The following is a 12,204-nucleotide window of genomic DNA, read 5'->3' on the forward strand; positions in this document are numbered from 1 at the left end:
CTCCGAAAACACACAGAGCGATCCCCACCATACAAGCAAATGTCTCTCTCTCCTCTTGAGCTCTACAGTAAAAACCATTCTCTATTTCATTTTCTTAAAATACCTTCTCTATCATTAAATCCAAGTAGAAGGCATGAAGCAGCTTTTATATGTTAACCAAATGAAAATATGGATTCCACCAGAAAGGAAAAAACAAATAAAGATGACCAAGTCACTCCTTAAACAATTCATTAAAAAGTTATCTTACCAAAAAAAAAAAGCCCTGGTTGATGTAGCTCAGTGGATTGAGCACGGACCTGCGAACCAAAGGATCACAGTTTAATTACCAGTCAGGGCACATGCCTGGGTTGCAGGCCAGTTCCCGGCAGGGGACACAGGAGAGGCAACCATACATTGATATTTCTCTCCTTCCCTTCCCCTCTAAAAATAAATTTAAAAAAATTAAAAGTTACCTCACCCTCAGTCTTAACAGTAAACATTTCCCTCAAATCAACAAACTAGATATTCAGATGAGCCAAGTTGTTGAAGGAGAGTCTCACTAGTAGTTTCCAGTGTGTCATTAAAATTATGTGGATGGCATTAAAATCACTATATCAGTCTCTGTTTCCCTTATTTTAACTGTCATGCCCTCTTTTGTCTATACAAATATGCCAAATGTCAAAACACCATCCCTATAAAATATTAGCTACAATAAATATCGCTCTTGACCCTTCCTTATTTGCATCTCTCCTACAATGTTTTCATGGCAAGGGTTAATTCCAATAAATTGCAGCTACAAATTTAATCTGATATTTAGAAATTCTCTTCAACCAACAAAAATTTCTTGTTCTTGGCTTGTAGTGTTAAACTGGATGTCTGTTAGTATCTCAAGGGAGGGGTGAAGCTGAGAGAACAAAATAATAAGAAATCTGAGTCTTGACAAGTTATAAATTTTCATATACATCCTAAGCCAGCAAAAAAATATTTCATATCAAAGGCTCGTGAAAATGTATTATCTATACTAAAGACCAAGAAAAATCATTAGAAAAGTTCTAAGGAAATATTTTTAAAGTTTTGTGGATATCAGAAACACTCCAAGAAGTAATATAGTAACAGTTATGCATTAAGAACAGATAGATGAAATGTCTTCAAAAATGTCAAATGGTCACATTTGAGAGCAAAAAATGCAGAAGTTATGTTTGCTGCCTCAAAGACACAATGCTTCATGTGCTGGCTTGGGCTGCAGGTGTTGCTGCTCTGGGAAGGTGTGTGTAGCACAGCCGGAGGGTTATCAGAGGTGATGGCAGCAGGTAGCATTGAGATGGAAACTACAGGGCAGTGTGAGGTGAGGAACGTCTGGGTGTGAGATTCGCTGTGAATGAGGGATGACAATCTGCTCCAAAGAGAGTGTGGAGATTATATCACTAAACAGCTGGATTTTAATTTCGGCAGTCCACAGACATGAGGTTCAGAAGAAAAACTGGAAATGAAGTTTTTTTTAATATGCAAGATGGGGAAGAAAGAACCTTGGATAAGAATCTGGTACATTGGGTAGCACTCAGTTCCCTATGTGAGTCTAAATTTTCTCACATTTGTAACAGTGGAAGATTGTAACAGTGGGAAATTGTAACCCACCCCACCATTTTTTTTTGACATTGTTTCAGTAAATGCTGATTATGACTAATGTGTAGCGTGTAGATGAACAGCATGTTTGTATAGAAATCCTAGGAGCTAACATCAAAAGTTGCAGACTTTGACCTTCAGGCATCACAGCTCCCAGAGAGCTGTTGACCTTCAACCATGGAGCCAGGATGAGGTGAAGCCAGGATGATGCACCCAACCATCACTTGCCTTGTTGGAATGGACTGTGTTAGTCTGCACGTAGAAAACTTACCATGATCTATTTGTTCTATTTCCATCTCCCTTCTTATAAAAACCTCTGCTTCCACTGAGAGGTGGGTATGGGCTTTGAAATATGAGTCCCCCATCTTCCTGGTGACTAGCACCTGAAAACAAACTTTCATAGTAGCAGCAGGCAGCAGTACTTGTGTTCAATTACAATGTAGCAATCTAAAAAAAAAATCAGTTGCATCCAGGAAATGTTTTCCCAAGATAGATAAATGTCATTCCATAGTTAACATCTTCATGTGAGGTTTTTGGACAACTGGTATAAACCAACTAGGATGCTGCTGAGAACAAAACCAGGAAGATTTTAAGATTCTGATGGTCTTCCTTCCAATTTAAAACAAGTAATTATTTCCACAGAGGTCCTTGGGTGGCAGTAATAACATACATCTTTATTTTACCATTTATTGAATACTAGAGATTTGCTGGTGTTTATGAGTATGGGGCTGGGGCTGTGATAGACTTGTAGGTATTATTAACTCTTCACCTTCTTTACAAAGAGGACACATAAGAAGTGTAAGTTTGGATTGATGCAATTAACTTCAGCTACGTACTGGAGTAGCTATACTCCTAGTGAAGGATACTTGAGGCTCCAGTTGCAAACTGAAACCCCAGCATACATGTGCATCTGACCAAGATGTCTCTGGCTGAGACAGAGTGGAAAATAACTTGTAGTAATTAAGTTCTAGTTGTTTAACTATAAGTGATTAAAGGATTTAATTTAGGGCTTTAGTTTCTCCCTGAAAATATAATAGAAGGAACATCATATTGTTCAAACCTAAAGCAGATTTAGACTCCTGGCATTGCCTTACATAAACTTTATTCTCTTTTAGGCTTATTCCCTAATCTTAGATAAATTATATTGGACAGTATAACTAGGAAAAATTTAAGAAAAGAAATCTGTTAATGAATATATCTTGTACTTTATTGGAAGTATGTCTCTTAAAAATGTGAATGTGTTTGCCAACAGGGAGAAAAAACTTTCTAAAAACTACAAAATGCATGCATTAAAGTATCAGTCTAAATGATGCTAATTACTTACTGTTAGTTATCACTAAAAATCAAGTAATTAAGAATTCTAATTAAGTTGTAAAAATACATAGTTGGTTAATAGAAGGAATAAAGTATGCAAACACTTATTGAAGGAAAATAATTTGTTCTAAAATTGGTTATTTTTCAGTGAGAAAGAAGTGTAAATTGCAGAACAATTGTGAACCTCACACAGAGTCTATGCAAGCTGGGCGAGGGGGCTGAGGGGGAAAATGGGACAACTGTGGTAGAATAACTATAATAATAATAAAAGTAAGGTTTATAAAGAGAAATCTTGGGAGGAAACTATATAGTTAAGCTGAATAATGAATTCATTTAGGTAAATGAATCTAAATTTCAAAAGTAAGCTAATACAGAATTTGTTTGATTCTTTTTCAGAATGCTGAAAGAGAAAAAGTTTTTATGTATCTGCCTGAAAGCAAAGACTTTATATCTTTAAAAATAGTGATGCATTATATTTTATTAATTAGGTGTTTGATTACTTAAAAAATCCATATTCCTTTTTTAAGATGTTATTTATTTATTTTTAAAGAGAAGGGAGGGGAGGGAGAAAGTGGGAAGCAAAACATCAATGTGTGGTTGCCTCCAGCTACCCCCTACTGGGGATATGGCCTGCAACCTAGGCATGTGCCCTGACTGGGAATCGAACTGGTGATGCTTTGGTTCACAGGCCTGTGCTCAATCTACTGAGCTACACCAGCCAGGGCAAAAATCCATATTTTTTATTCTAATAACTGAAGCTTTGCTAGCCTGTATTTGTATTTGATACCTTTATTTTCACTCTTGATGAATAAATAATTTAATATCGCTTCATAATGACATACGATCTTTTGGTTGAATATGTTTGACAACCTTTCCTTTTAAATTTTAAAAGACTTTTATTTAATATTTTATTTATTTTTAGAGAGAAGGGAAGGAGAAAGAGTGGGAGAGAAACATCAGTGTGTGGTTGCCTCTCATGTGTCCCCTGTGGGGACCTGGCCTGCAACCCAGGCATGTGCCCTGACTGGGAATCAAACCAGCGACCCTTTGCTTCACAGGCCCGTGCTCAATCCACTGAGCTAAACCAGCCAGGGCTAAAAGACTTTTTCTTGACCTAAATTTGGCTTTGTGTCTTTCCAATGGCTCCCTAGAATGCTGCAGAGATTTGCTCTTTCTCCTTTAAAAAGAAATTTTAAATCAACTTGCCCTACTTGATATGCTTAAAGTGCATGAAAGCTTTGTTAAATAAAGAAATAATGATTATGTTCTATTTTATATACATATTTTATTATTAAAATGGATGTTCTAGAGATTATATAAAAATCTCAGAGTCTACAAAGTTCTGCTATACTTTCATTTGTAATTCTAATGCCTATCTTAAAATGTCGTTACAGGAAAGAAAATCCTTTTGTCAACTGCATTATAATCAGATCTATAACCTTGTCATTTTTTTGTCACTTAGAAACAGTCATTGTTTTACCCTGATGCATTTACAAATATGTTACATCTTCAGAAAGATCCATGGAAAGGACTCAGACTTCTTTGAAATTACACATTTTTGAGAATGTATTTTCAGATCGTATTTTTAATTGGATAAAGATTACAGGAGTGCTATTGAATAACTGGACTTTTAGAAATACTGGCAAATAGGATGAACAAAAATTGATTATGGGACAGAATGAAATGAAGATGATTGTAGTTTTTGCAACTTTTTGTTGGAAATATTGCTAATTTTTAATCTCTTTGTTTTTCATATATAAGAAAAACATTTTTTCTTAAAGATATTTGGTAAATTATAGTCTCATAAGAAATATTGAGGCATTTATATTTTTCTCCCTATCTGATCCCTCCAGAATTAGAAACTTAATGAATAAATAACATTATTTCTATGGCAATGAGTATATTCACATAAAACCAACAGGAATCTGATTTCTTTATAACAAGACACGTAAAGCCAGTTTTCAATTGTGGTTTTATTATCCAACACATGCTTTGCCTCTGGGTATCAGAAAAAGCTTTAAGGAATTAAGATTGACTTTGAAACCAGTAAGAGGCCCTCAGAGAAATGGCTCAGTACCTTGCTTATTCCTAAGTTTCGTGGTGGTCTTTCCAGGTAAGGAGCAAAATTTACTTTTCTGAGATATGGCAAGAAACAACCTGAAGACATCTCGGAGACCTTGAGAACTTGATAAACTGAACCAAGGTACTGCAGGCAAAGCCTCATGGCAACTGGGTACCTTGGTTTCTCCGTCCTGTGGGGCTAATAAAAGCTCAATATGGAAATTTCTTATAAAATTCCAGCAAAGTATATTTAAGAGAGCCCATATGATCAATTGTGGCCGACCCTGGCCAGCAGAGTCTGCCTGTTGTGGCTTATGATGAGAATTAATGCACAGGACAACAATCTTGTGTGGAAAAGGGAACAGGCATGACGACCGTCTCAAGGGGAGAGTGTCTCTGGATGCCTAGGCCACTCTCTCAAGAGGGGAGCGCCCCGACCCTTGCCTAGACAGGCTTTTATTATTTTTCCTGGGGTCTTACATCAAAGAAAGATTTATTATTTATCACATAGAATATTATTGTCTACATTCTAGGTGCAATCAAGGAAATAAAAATAACATGCAGAGGGGGATGGCAATGAGCTGATTAGCTCTGTCCTTGGGAGAGTTCACACAGGCTTTGGAAATTACCTTGAAGACAGACAATACATAGCATTTTCTAGGCCTGATTCCCATGGGAAAACTCGGTTTGCAGGTCTGGGTTCTGCCCACCACTTCACATCTGTAGGTTTTCCATACAGAGCTGAGTCACATTTGCCAGGCTAAGACAAACTGGTCCCCTAACAATCATCAATTGCTATTTCTGTTGTGGTTATGCAAATAATCAGGCCAGACTGAAACTGGACTTAATGCAGTAAGTGAATTGGTCTTGATTTGGCTCTTTGATAAAAATAAGGGTGATTTTAGGGGGAGAAATTGTGTTTTAATAGACTCTATAATACACAGTGTGGAGACTAAACTCTAGTTCATTTAATTGTTTTCAAAGCTTTATTTCTCGCTTATGCATAGATAAGACCAGAGCAGGGACAACTGACTGGGTGCAGAAGGTATGGGTGCACCAAAATGGAAAGCTGAGGTGCCTAGCAACAAGCATGGGAAAGAGAAATAAATAAAAAGAGGCATGTAGGCAGAGGCTGAAATTGAATGGTGACTCAGGTGATGAATAAGGAGCCCAGTGACTCCTCCAGACACCTCCCAATCAATCATTATTTCCCCACTGGGGCCTCAGATATAAATGACAATGGGGAACAAATTAACTGACTTTTAGAAGACACAGGAGCCACACACTCTGTATCAAACATTAAATTGACTAAAAAATAATAAAAACCCTACAGCAATCTCAATCTCAACAAGAGAGATGCAGCAACAAGCCTCCCTCCAGCCTTCAGATGCCAACTCAGAGACTGTAAGTTATCACACAGCCTCCTCTATTTGCCTGAATGTCCCACTCCTCTGCTGGGATGGAACTTGCTCTGTAAACTGCCCACTCATGTAATTTTTTCTCCTACAAGGCCTGCAGGTCTCACCGGAACAGGCACTCCCAACTCCAGATGCTTTTAGCCTGTCCAGGGAACCCAGAGAAGCACTGTTTCCACCTGAGATCTACAAGCAAATAAATAAAACTGTTTGAGTAGATAGGACTCTGGGGTGAATAATTAGTGCTCACCCGAATGGCCTGAGATCACCCCAGAGAAATTTCAAACAGCGGTGAATATTTCTTTAAATGTACTCTATTACCCTGGTGGGGAGTAGCCGCACATCAGCACATACTTTGGAATCTCTCCAGGACTTTAATCACCACAGCCCGTAAAACTGCCACTTCACTTGCTAATATTCAGAAATCTCTGAATTCTCTAGCTAAAGCTGTCTCAGATCATCAAATTGCCTTAGACTACATACTAGCAGAACAAAGAGGAGTTTTCAAGACCATCAACTTCTCTTGTACATACATTGGCACCTCAGTTCAGGTGAAAACAGCATCACAAAAGTCAGGCAACAGGCTATCTGATTCCAACAAACGTTGGAAAGCAAGCCCGTCTCTTTGAGGGAACTAGAGATTGGTTTATGAGTCTGTTTTCATGAATACCATAAGGACTCAAATCCATATTAGGAAAAAATTTTAGTTTAGGTTTAACCGTCTTTTCTTTACCATGCTTCTCTTTATTGTTTTGAAGTTCTTTATGGCTTGTTTTTCCCATGCTGGAAAATTATATCTCCTTGATGAGTGCCTCTAAAAATATATCTGCTTCTGACCTATGAGATTTTGCTTTACAACAGGCTCAGGTTTTTCACTCCCCTGGAGATTCAGAGGATATTAATAGCTCCATAGATATGGAGGAAGAATTGACAATTAGGAATTGGAACAGGGAATAAAAACTTCATACTACTCTGAAGTACTATGAAATGGAATTAGAATAAAATATACTAACACACTCATAGCAGATTCATGTATTTAGAGTTTCCTTATAAATATTTGGTAGAAATTAGCAGTTGCAACTGTTGCTTAACTAATGAATGGCCCTCATCACAAGAAACTGGGAGACTGTCAGTGACTCAGAACCAGCAGAAATACTTCCTGCACGTCCCATTCCCAGGCATCAGCAGTGACACTGCACTGGCACTGATTAAACTACCTGATGATGCAGACAGGAGATGACATGGAAACCACCCAACAGCAGAGCTGAGGAACAGCACGTTGTCAGACATTCGTAGTTCCCGTCTTCCCACAATTCCCTTACATAAACCAGCCGGGATGCCTGAGATGAGAAGATGGGCTTTGTGATGAAAGTCCCGCCCCCATCTTCCAAGTTGCCAGCACCTGAATAAAACCACTTCCCTTTGTATCAGCACCTGCCTCCAGCATTAGCTTTTGAAACAGCAGGAAGCTGGACCCGTGTTCAGCTGCACAGACTAACCTGTGGGAGAACCATTGTTGTGGTTCTGGAGACTGTGGGGTTTCCTCGCAGCTCTGGTTGAGCAGTTTCTCCTCATTGCTCCCTATAATCTGCTCGCCGACCTCTCTTCACAAGTCCCCACGACTTTCTTAGAATCTTTTTTTTCTTATTATCATCTTGGATTTTTGTTACATTAGACATGGGAGCTCTTTAACCTCTTTCATAAGCCTGATAGTTTTCCTCAAACGCTTTTGCCAGTGGCACCCAGAAGGAGATCAGATGACATGCTGCTCTCACATAATGACAGAGAGCCTGGGGCAACAAAACAAACACAGCACATGCCCTTCAGGTCACTGGAACACTCCCTCTGTTTCCAGTTCTGAGTTGAGAGTCGATCTACAGTTTTTGAGTCTCCTGGAAATAACCCCATTGACTTGTCATAACAAAATGTCCATTTGCCCTGAAATTTTTCTCTAGAACTTGTTGACACCAAGGAATTTAGAAATCCCTGGGAGACACAAAAATTTTCAGCCTGTTGCACATGGCGAAGAGCTGTTAGTTTACTAAAGTATTGGTAATTATCCATGGACACCTCTCAGGCACAATAAAGACCCAGAGGCTTGAGAGCCAAATTTCCCAAATATTGGCCTCTCTCCTTGCCTGATGTTCCCTGACAAGCGCTTGCGCTGTATCTCTCTCTCTCTCTCTCTCTCTCTCTCCCCTCCCCCACCCTCCGGTACTGATGCAATGTACAGCAAAAAATGTATGATGTGGGCTGAGAGTTGAAGGCACCTCTGTCAGGATCCATAAACACTTTTCCAACTTTATTTTTTTAATCTATACTATGAAGAGGTTGGAATACATGACCTCTCAAGCCTCATTACTCAAAATGTGGTCCACAGTCCAGCAGCACTGGCATCACTTGAGAAATTGTTAGAAACGCAGAATTCTACGCCCCAAACAGACCCACTAAACCAGAATCAGCATTTCCAGTAGACTTCCAGGTAATCACTATGCACACCATTGTATTTTTCCATTTCTTGGGAAAAGTTGTAGCGAATCAACTGCAAATTTAGTGACTTCATGTAAATACATTACGTCATGGCTCTGTAGATCAGAAATAGCTCCCAGGTCTCACTGGGCTCACATCTACATGACGACAAGGCTGAATTCCTTTCTCGGGGTTCCAGGGGAGAATCTGTTTCACCTTTTCTAGCTTCTAGAAACCATCTGCACCCCTTGGCTCCCGGCTACCTTCCTCCACTTCCAAAGGCATCAGTGTTGCGTCCCTGTGAGCATTTTCCCAGAATCACATCTCCCATAACTCTGAACTCAGTTAGGAGAGTGCTCCACTTTTAAAGAACAATGTGATTAGATTGAACCCACTGGAATGGTCTAGGATAATCTTACCAATCCAAAATCCTTAACTATATCATGTCTGAAAGCCCTTTTGCTGCATAAAGTAACATAGTCATAGTTTCTAGGAATTAGGATGTGGGTCTCTTTAGGCTCCACTATTCTGCATACCACACAAAACAAATTTTGAGAAGCTATGCTCTCTACAACATATTCATCCAGAAGAAAACAAACAAGAAAATTTCTTTTATTTGTATGTTGTTGACTGCATTCTTCCTGCTATGGGCTGAATTTTATCCTTCTACTTTCCTCCCCCACGACCCCAAAATTCACGTTGAAGTCATACCCCTACTAGCTCAGAGTGTGATTTAATTTGGACATAGGGCCTTTAAAAAAGTAATTAAAGCAAAATGAGGTTAGAGGGGTGGTACTAATCTGAGTGGTGTCCTTATAAAAGGTATAGATTAGGATACAGACATGCACAGGAGGATAAAATTATGCGAAGACACAGAGTGAAGACAGCCATCTTCAAGGCAAGGAGAGAGGCCTCGGGGAATCTGCCGAGTGACAACTTCATCTTAGACTTCTAGTCTCCAGGCTGTGAGAAAGTTAATTAAATAACCCAGTTTTTGCTACTTTGTTATGGCAGCCCTAATATACAACCCAGGTTTAGTCACTTTTGCCCCTCTCATACCTGATAATAACCTAATCTCTAGCTGATTGTCACACAGAATCATAACCCAGCCTGCCTCCCTTTCCCTGGGGGCTCATCCGTGAAAAACATGTTCATCCTCCTCAACAAAACTCACAAAATTAGTTCCCTTCTTCATCCAATTTTGACTAGTAATTATTCCCTCTCTCTCTCTAGCATCATCGATTTCTCTCTGTCAATGAATCTTCTCTAACTATAAAAAGAGTTGGTTCTATGTGATCAGCAGAGCTACCCCTACGGGCCTCCATCCAGTTCTCTGAAAGCACTAAAGTTCTGGGAAAAGAAACTTGTGTGCAACCCCTGCATTTCATCATCAATGCCCCCTCCACCCTTCACAATCTGACTTCTGTGCCAAACATTTGGCTACGGAGATTGGCTCTGATATGAGTGGTGACCATTTTCATGACTGTCACATGTAGTAGTCTCTTCTCACTTCTCTTTCTCTGCGATCTGTGTGCAGTTCTGATGGTGTAAACTGCAGTCTTTCCAAACACTATACTTTTTCTTCTTTACCTTCCTCTCTAACCTCCCCTCTGTTGCATTTTGCACTGATTCTGCTTCTAAAACTGTTTATTGCACTCTTAATATATTTCAGGACGAACCTAGTTAGTAGCCTCAGGTTCCTTAAAGAATTTTCTCTTTAAAAGAAAGATGAATTTGCTCTTTCTTCTCCCTACCTCAAGTACACTTTTCCATGTTTAAATGCAATTGTTTTCCAAAAATCAGTCAGTGACATTCTCATTTTTATGGTCTTTCTCATAGCAATGTACTCACTATTAGTGAGTACATTGGGCTTCAGTGCTTCAATACTAGGGCCTCAATACAATTAAAGCCCCAAACTTTATTTCTCTAAACATTTTTGCCAACATGTTGCTCTAATATTTTATATTTAATATGTCTAAAACCAAACTCTTTATACAAGTTACTTAAAATTGTGCTTAGCAAAATTATGCTTCAAAAGAAAAACAGAATATATAATATTATATAACTTAGTACTAGACTTGACCATTGGGTTAAAACTAATAATATGAATTTTAATGGAGATAAATTCAAAGTCCTACAAATATTAATCACACAAATACAGAGATGAGAGACAAGATTTTATAAAACAAGAGACATGATAAGATCTCTTTTATATAAGAGATCTTATACAAAAAGAGACATGAGACTATACTATCTATAAAGCTAGTAAATCTCAGACTGCATTAAGATAGCATAGTATATAGAAAAAGAGGAAAAGGCATTCCATAGTTCTCTGGCCAAATAATGCTAGAGTCAAACTGTTTTTTGAACTTCACCCAAGGAATGAAAAAGGGGGAGAGAAAGAAAGAGAGAACCATGTATGTGACAGAGAAATGACAGCCATTTGTCTCTCATATGTGCTCAGTTGGAGACAAAACCCACAACCTAAGCATGTGCCCTGACTGGGAATTGAATCCACAACCTTTCAGTTTAGAATGACACTCCAACCAACTGAGCCACACTGGCCAGGGCTACAGTAAAATTTCTGAAATAGTTGCTAGGGCTTACTAATGAACAGCTGGCCAAAGAACATCAGTAAAAACAATCAAAAGGGAGGGAATGTGGAAAACATTTCATGTGATGAAACATTTCAAAAAATACTTTGGATCAAATGGCTAGCTTCAAGTGTTTGAAGAGCTGACATGTGAAAATGTAGGAAGGCAAAACACATGGCAAAATCTGGCTCAAAATATAAAAGACCTTTCTGCCAGAAGGGACTGGAAAAAAATATTCAAAGTGATGAAAAGCAAGGACACACAACCAAGATTACTCTACCCAGCAAAGCTATCATTTAGACTAGAAAGACATGTAAAGTGCTTCCCAGACAAGGAAAAGCTAAAGGAGTTTATCGCCACCAAACCAGTATTACATAAAATGTTATAGTCTTCTTATTAGTATTTTTAAATAAAACAGGCAAATAAGTTATGCTGTTAGCTCTTCCTTAAAGCTATGATCAATGTGCATTAGTTTATATTTTGAGCTGTGTGGCTATAATCTTTAATCTTGCATTTGTTTCCAAATCTGTGCCAAACTCTATTAGTCCACAAGCTGCTTCCTCTGGGGAAAATGACATATATTTTCATTAAAAGAACAAATTCTTAGCCTTTGCAGCTCAACAAATAACTGAAAAGAGAAATTTAATGAACCATCCTATATCAATATATTCAACACTAAATGTTTAACATGAAGGTTACTGAAATGCTATCTTTTATAGAGAGATAGTTTGAGATAATTGAAGGATTGC

General features: G+C 38.4%; 1 long non-coding RNA gene across 1 annotated transcript in view; it reads right to left on the reverse strand.

Annotated features, from left to right (window-relative positions):
• The window catches only part of LOC128627363 (uncharacterized), a 33,794-nt gene extending 25,644 nt beyond the window's left edge, over window positions 1–8,150 (reverse strand). Inside the window, exon 1 of the long non-coding RNA XR_008391536.1 lies at window positions 7,892–8,150. This is a non-coding gene — a long non-coding RNA (uncharacterized LOC128627363). The remainder of the gene's footprint in view (window positions 1–7,891) is intronic.
• Window positions 8,151–12,204: the final 4,054 nt, after the last annotated feature.

This window comes from Artibeus jamaicensis, unplaced genomic scaffold, assembly GCF_021234435.1.
Source record: "Artibeus jamaicensis isolate MK-2021 breed Jamaican fruit bat unplaced genomic scaffold, CSHL_Jam_final contig_387, whole genome shotgun sequence".
NCBI lineage: Eukaryota > Metazoa > Chordata > Mammalia > Chiroptera > Phyllostomidae > Artibeus > Artibeus jamaicensis.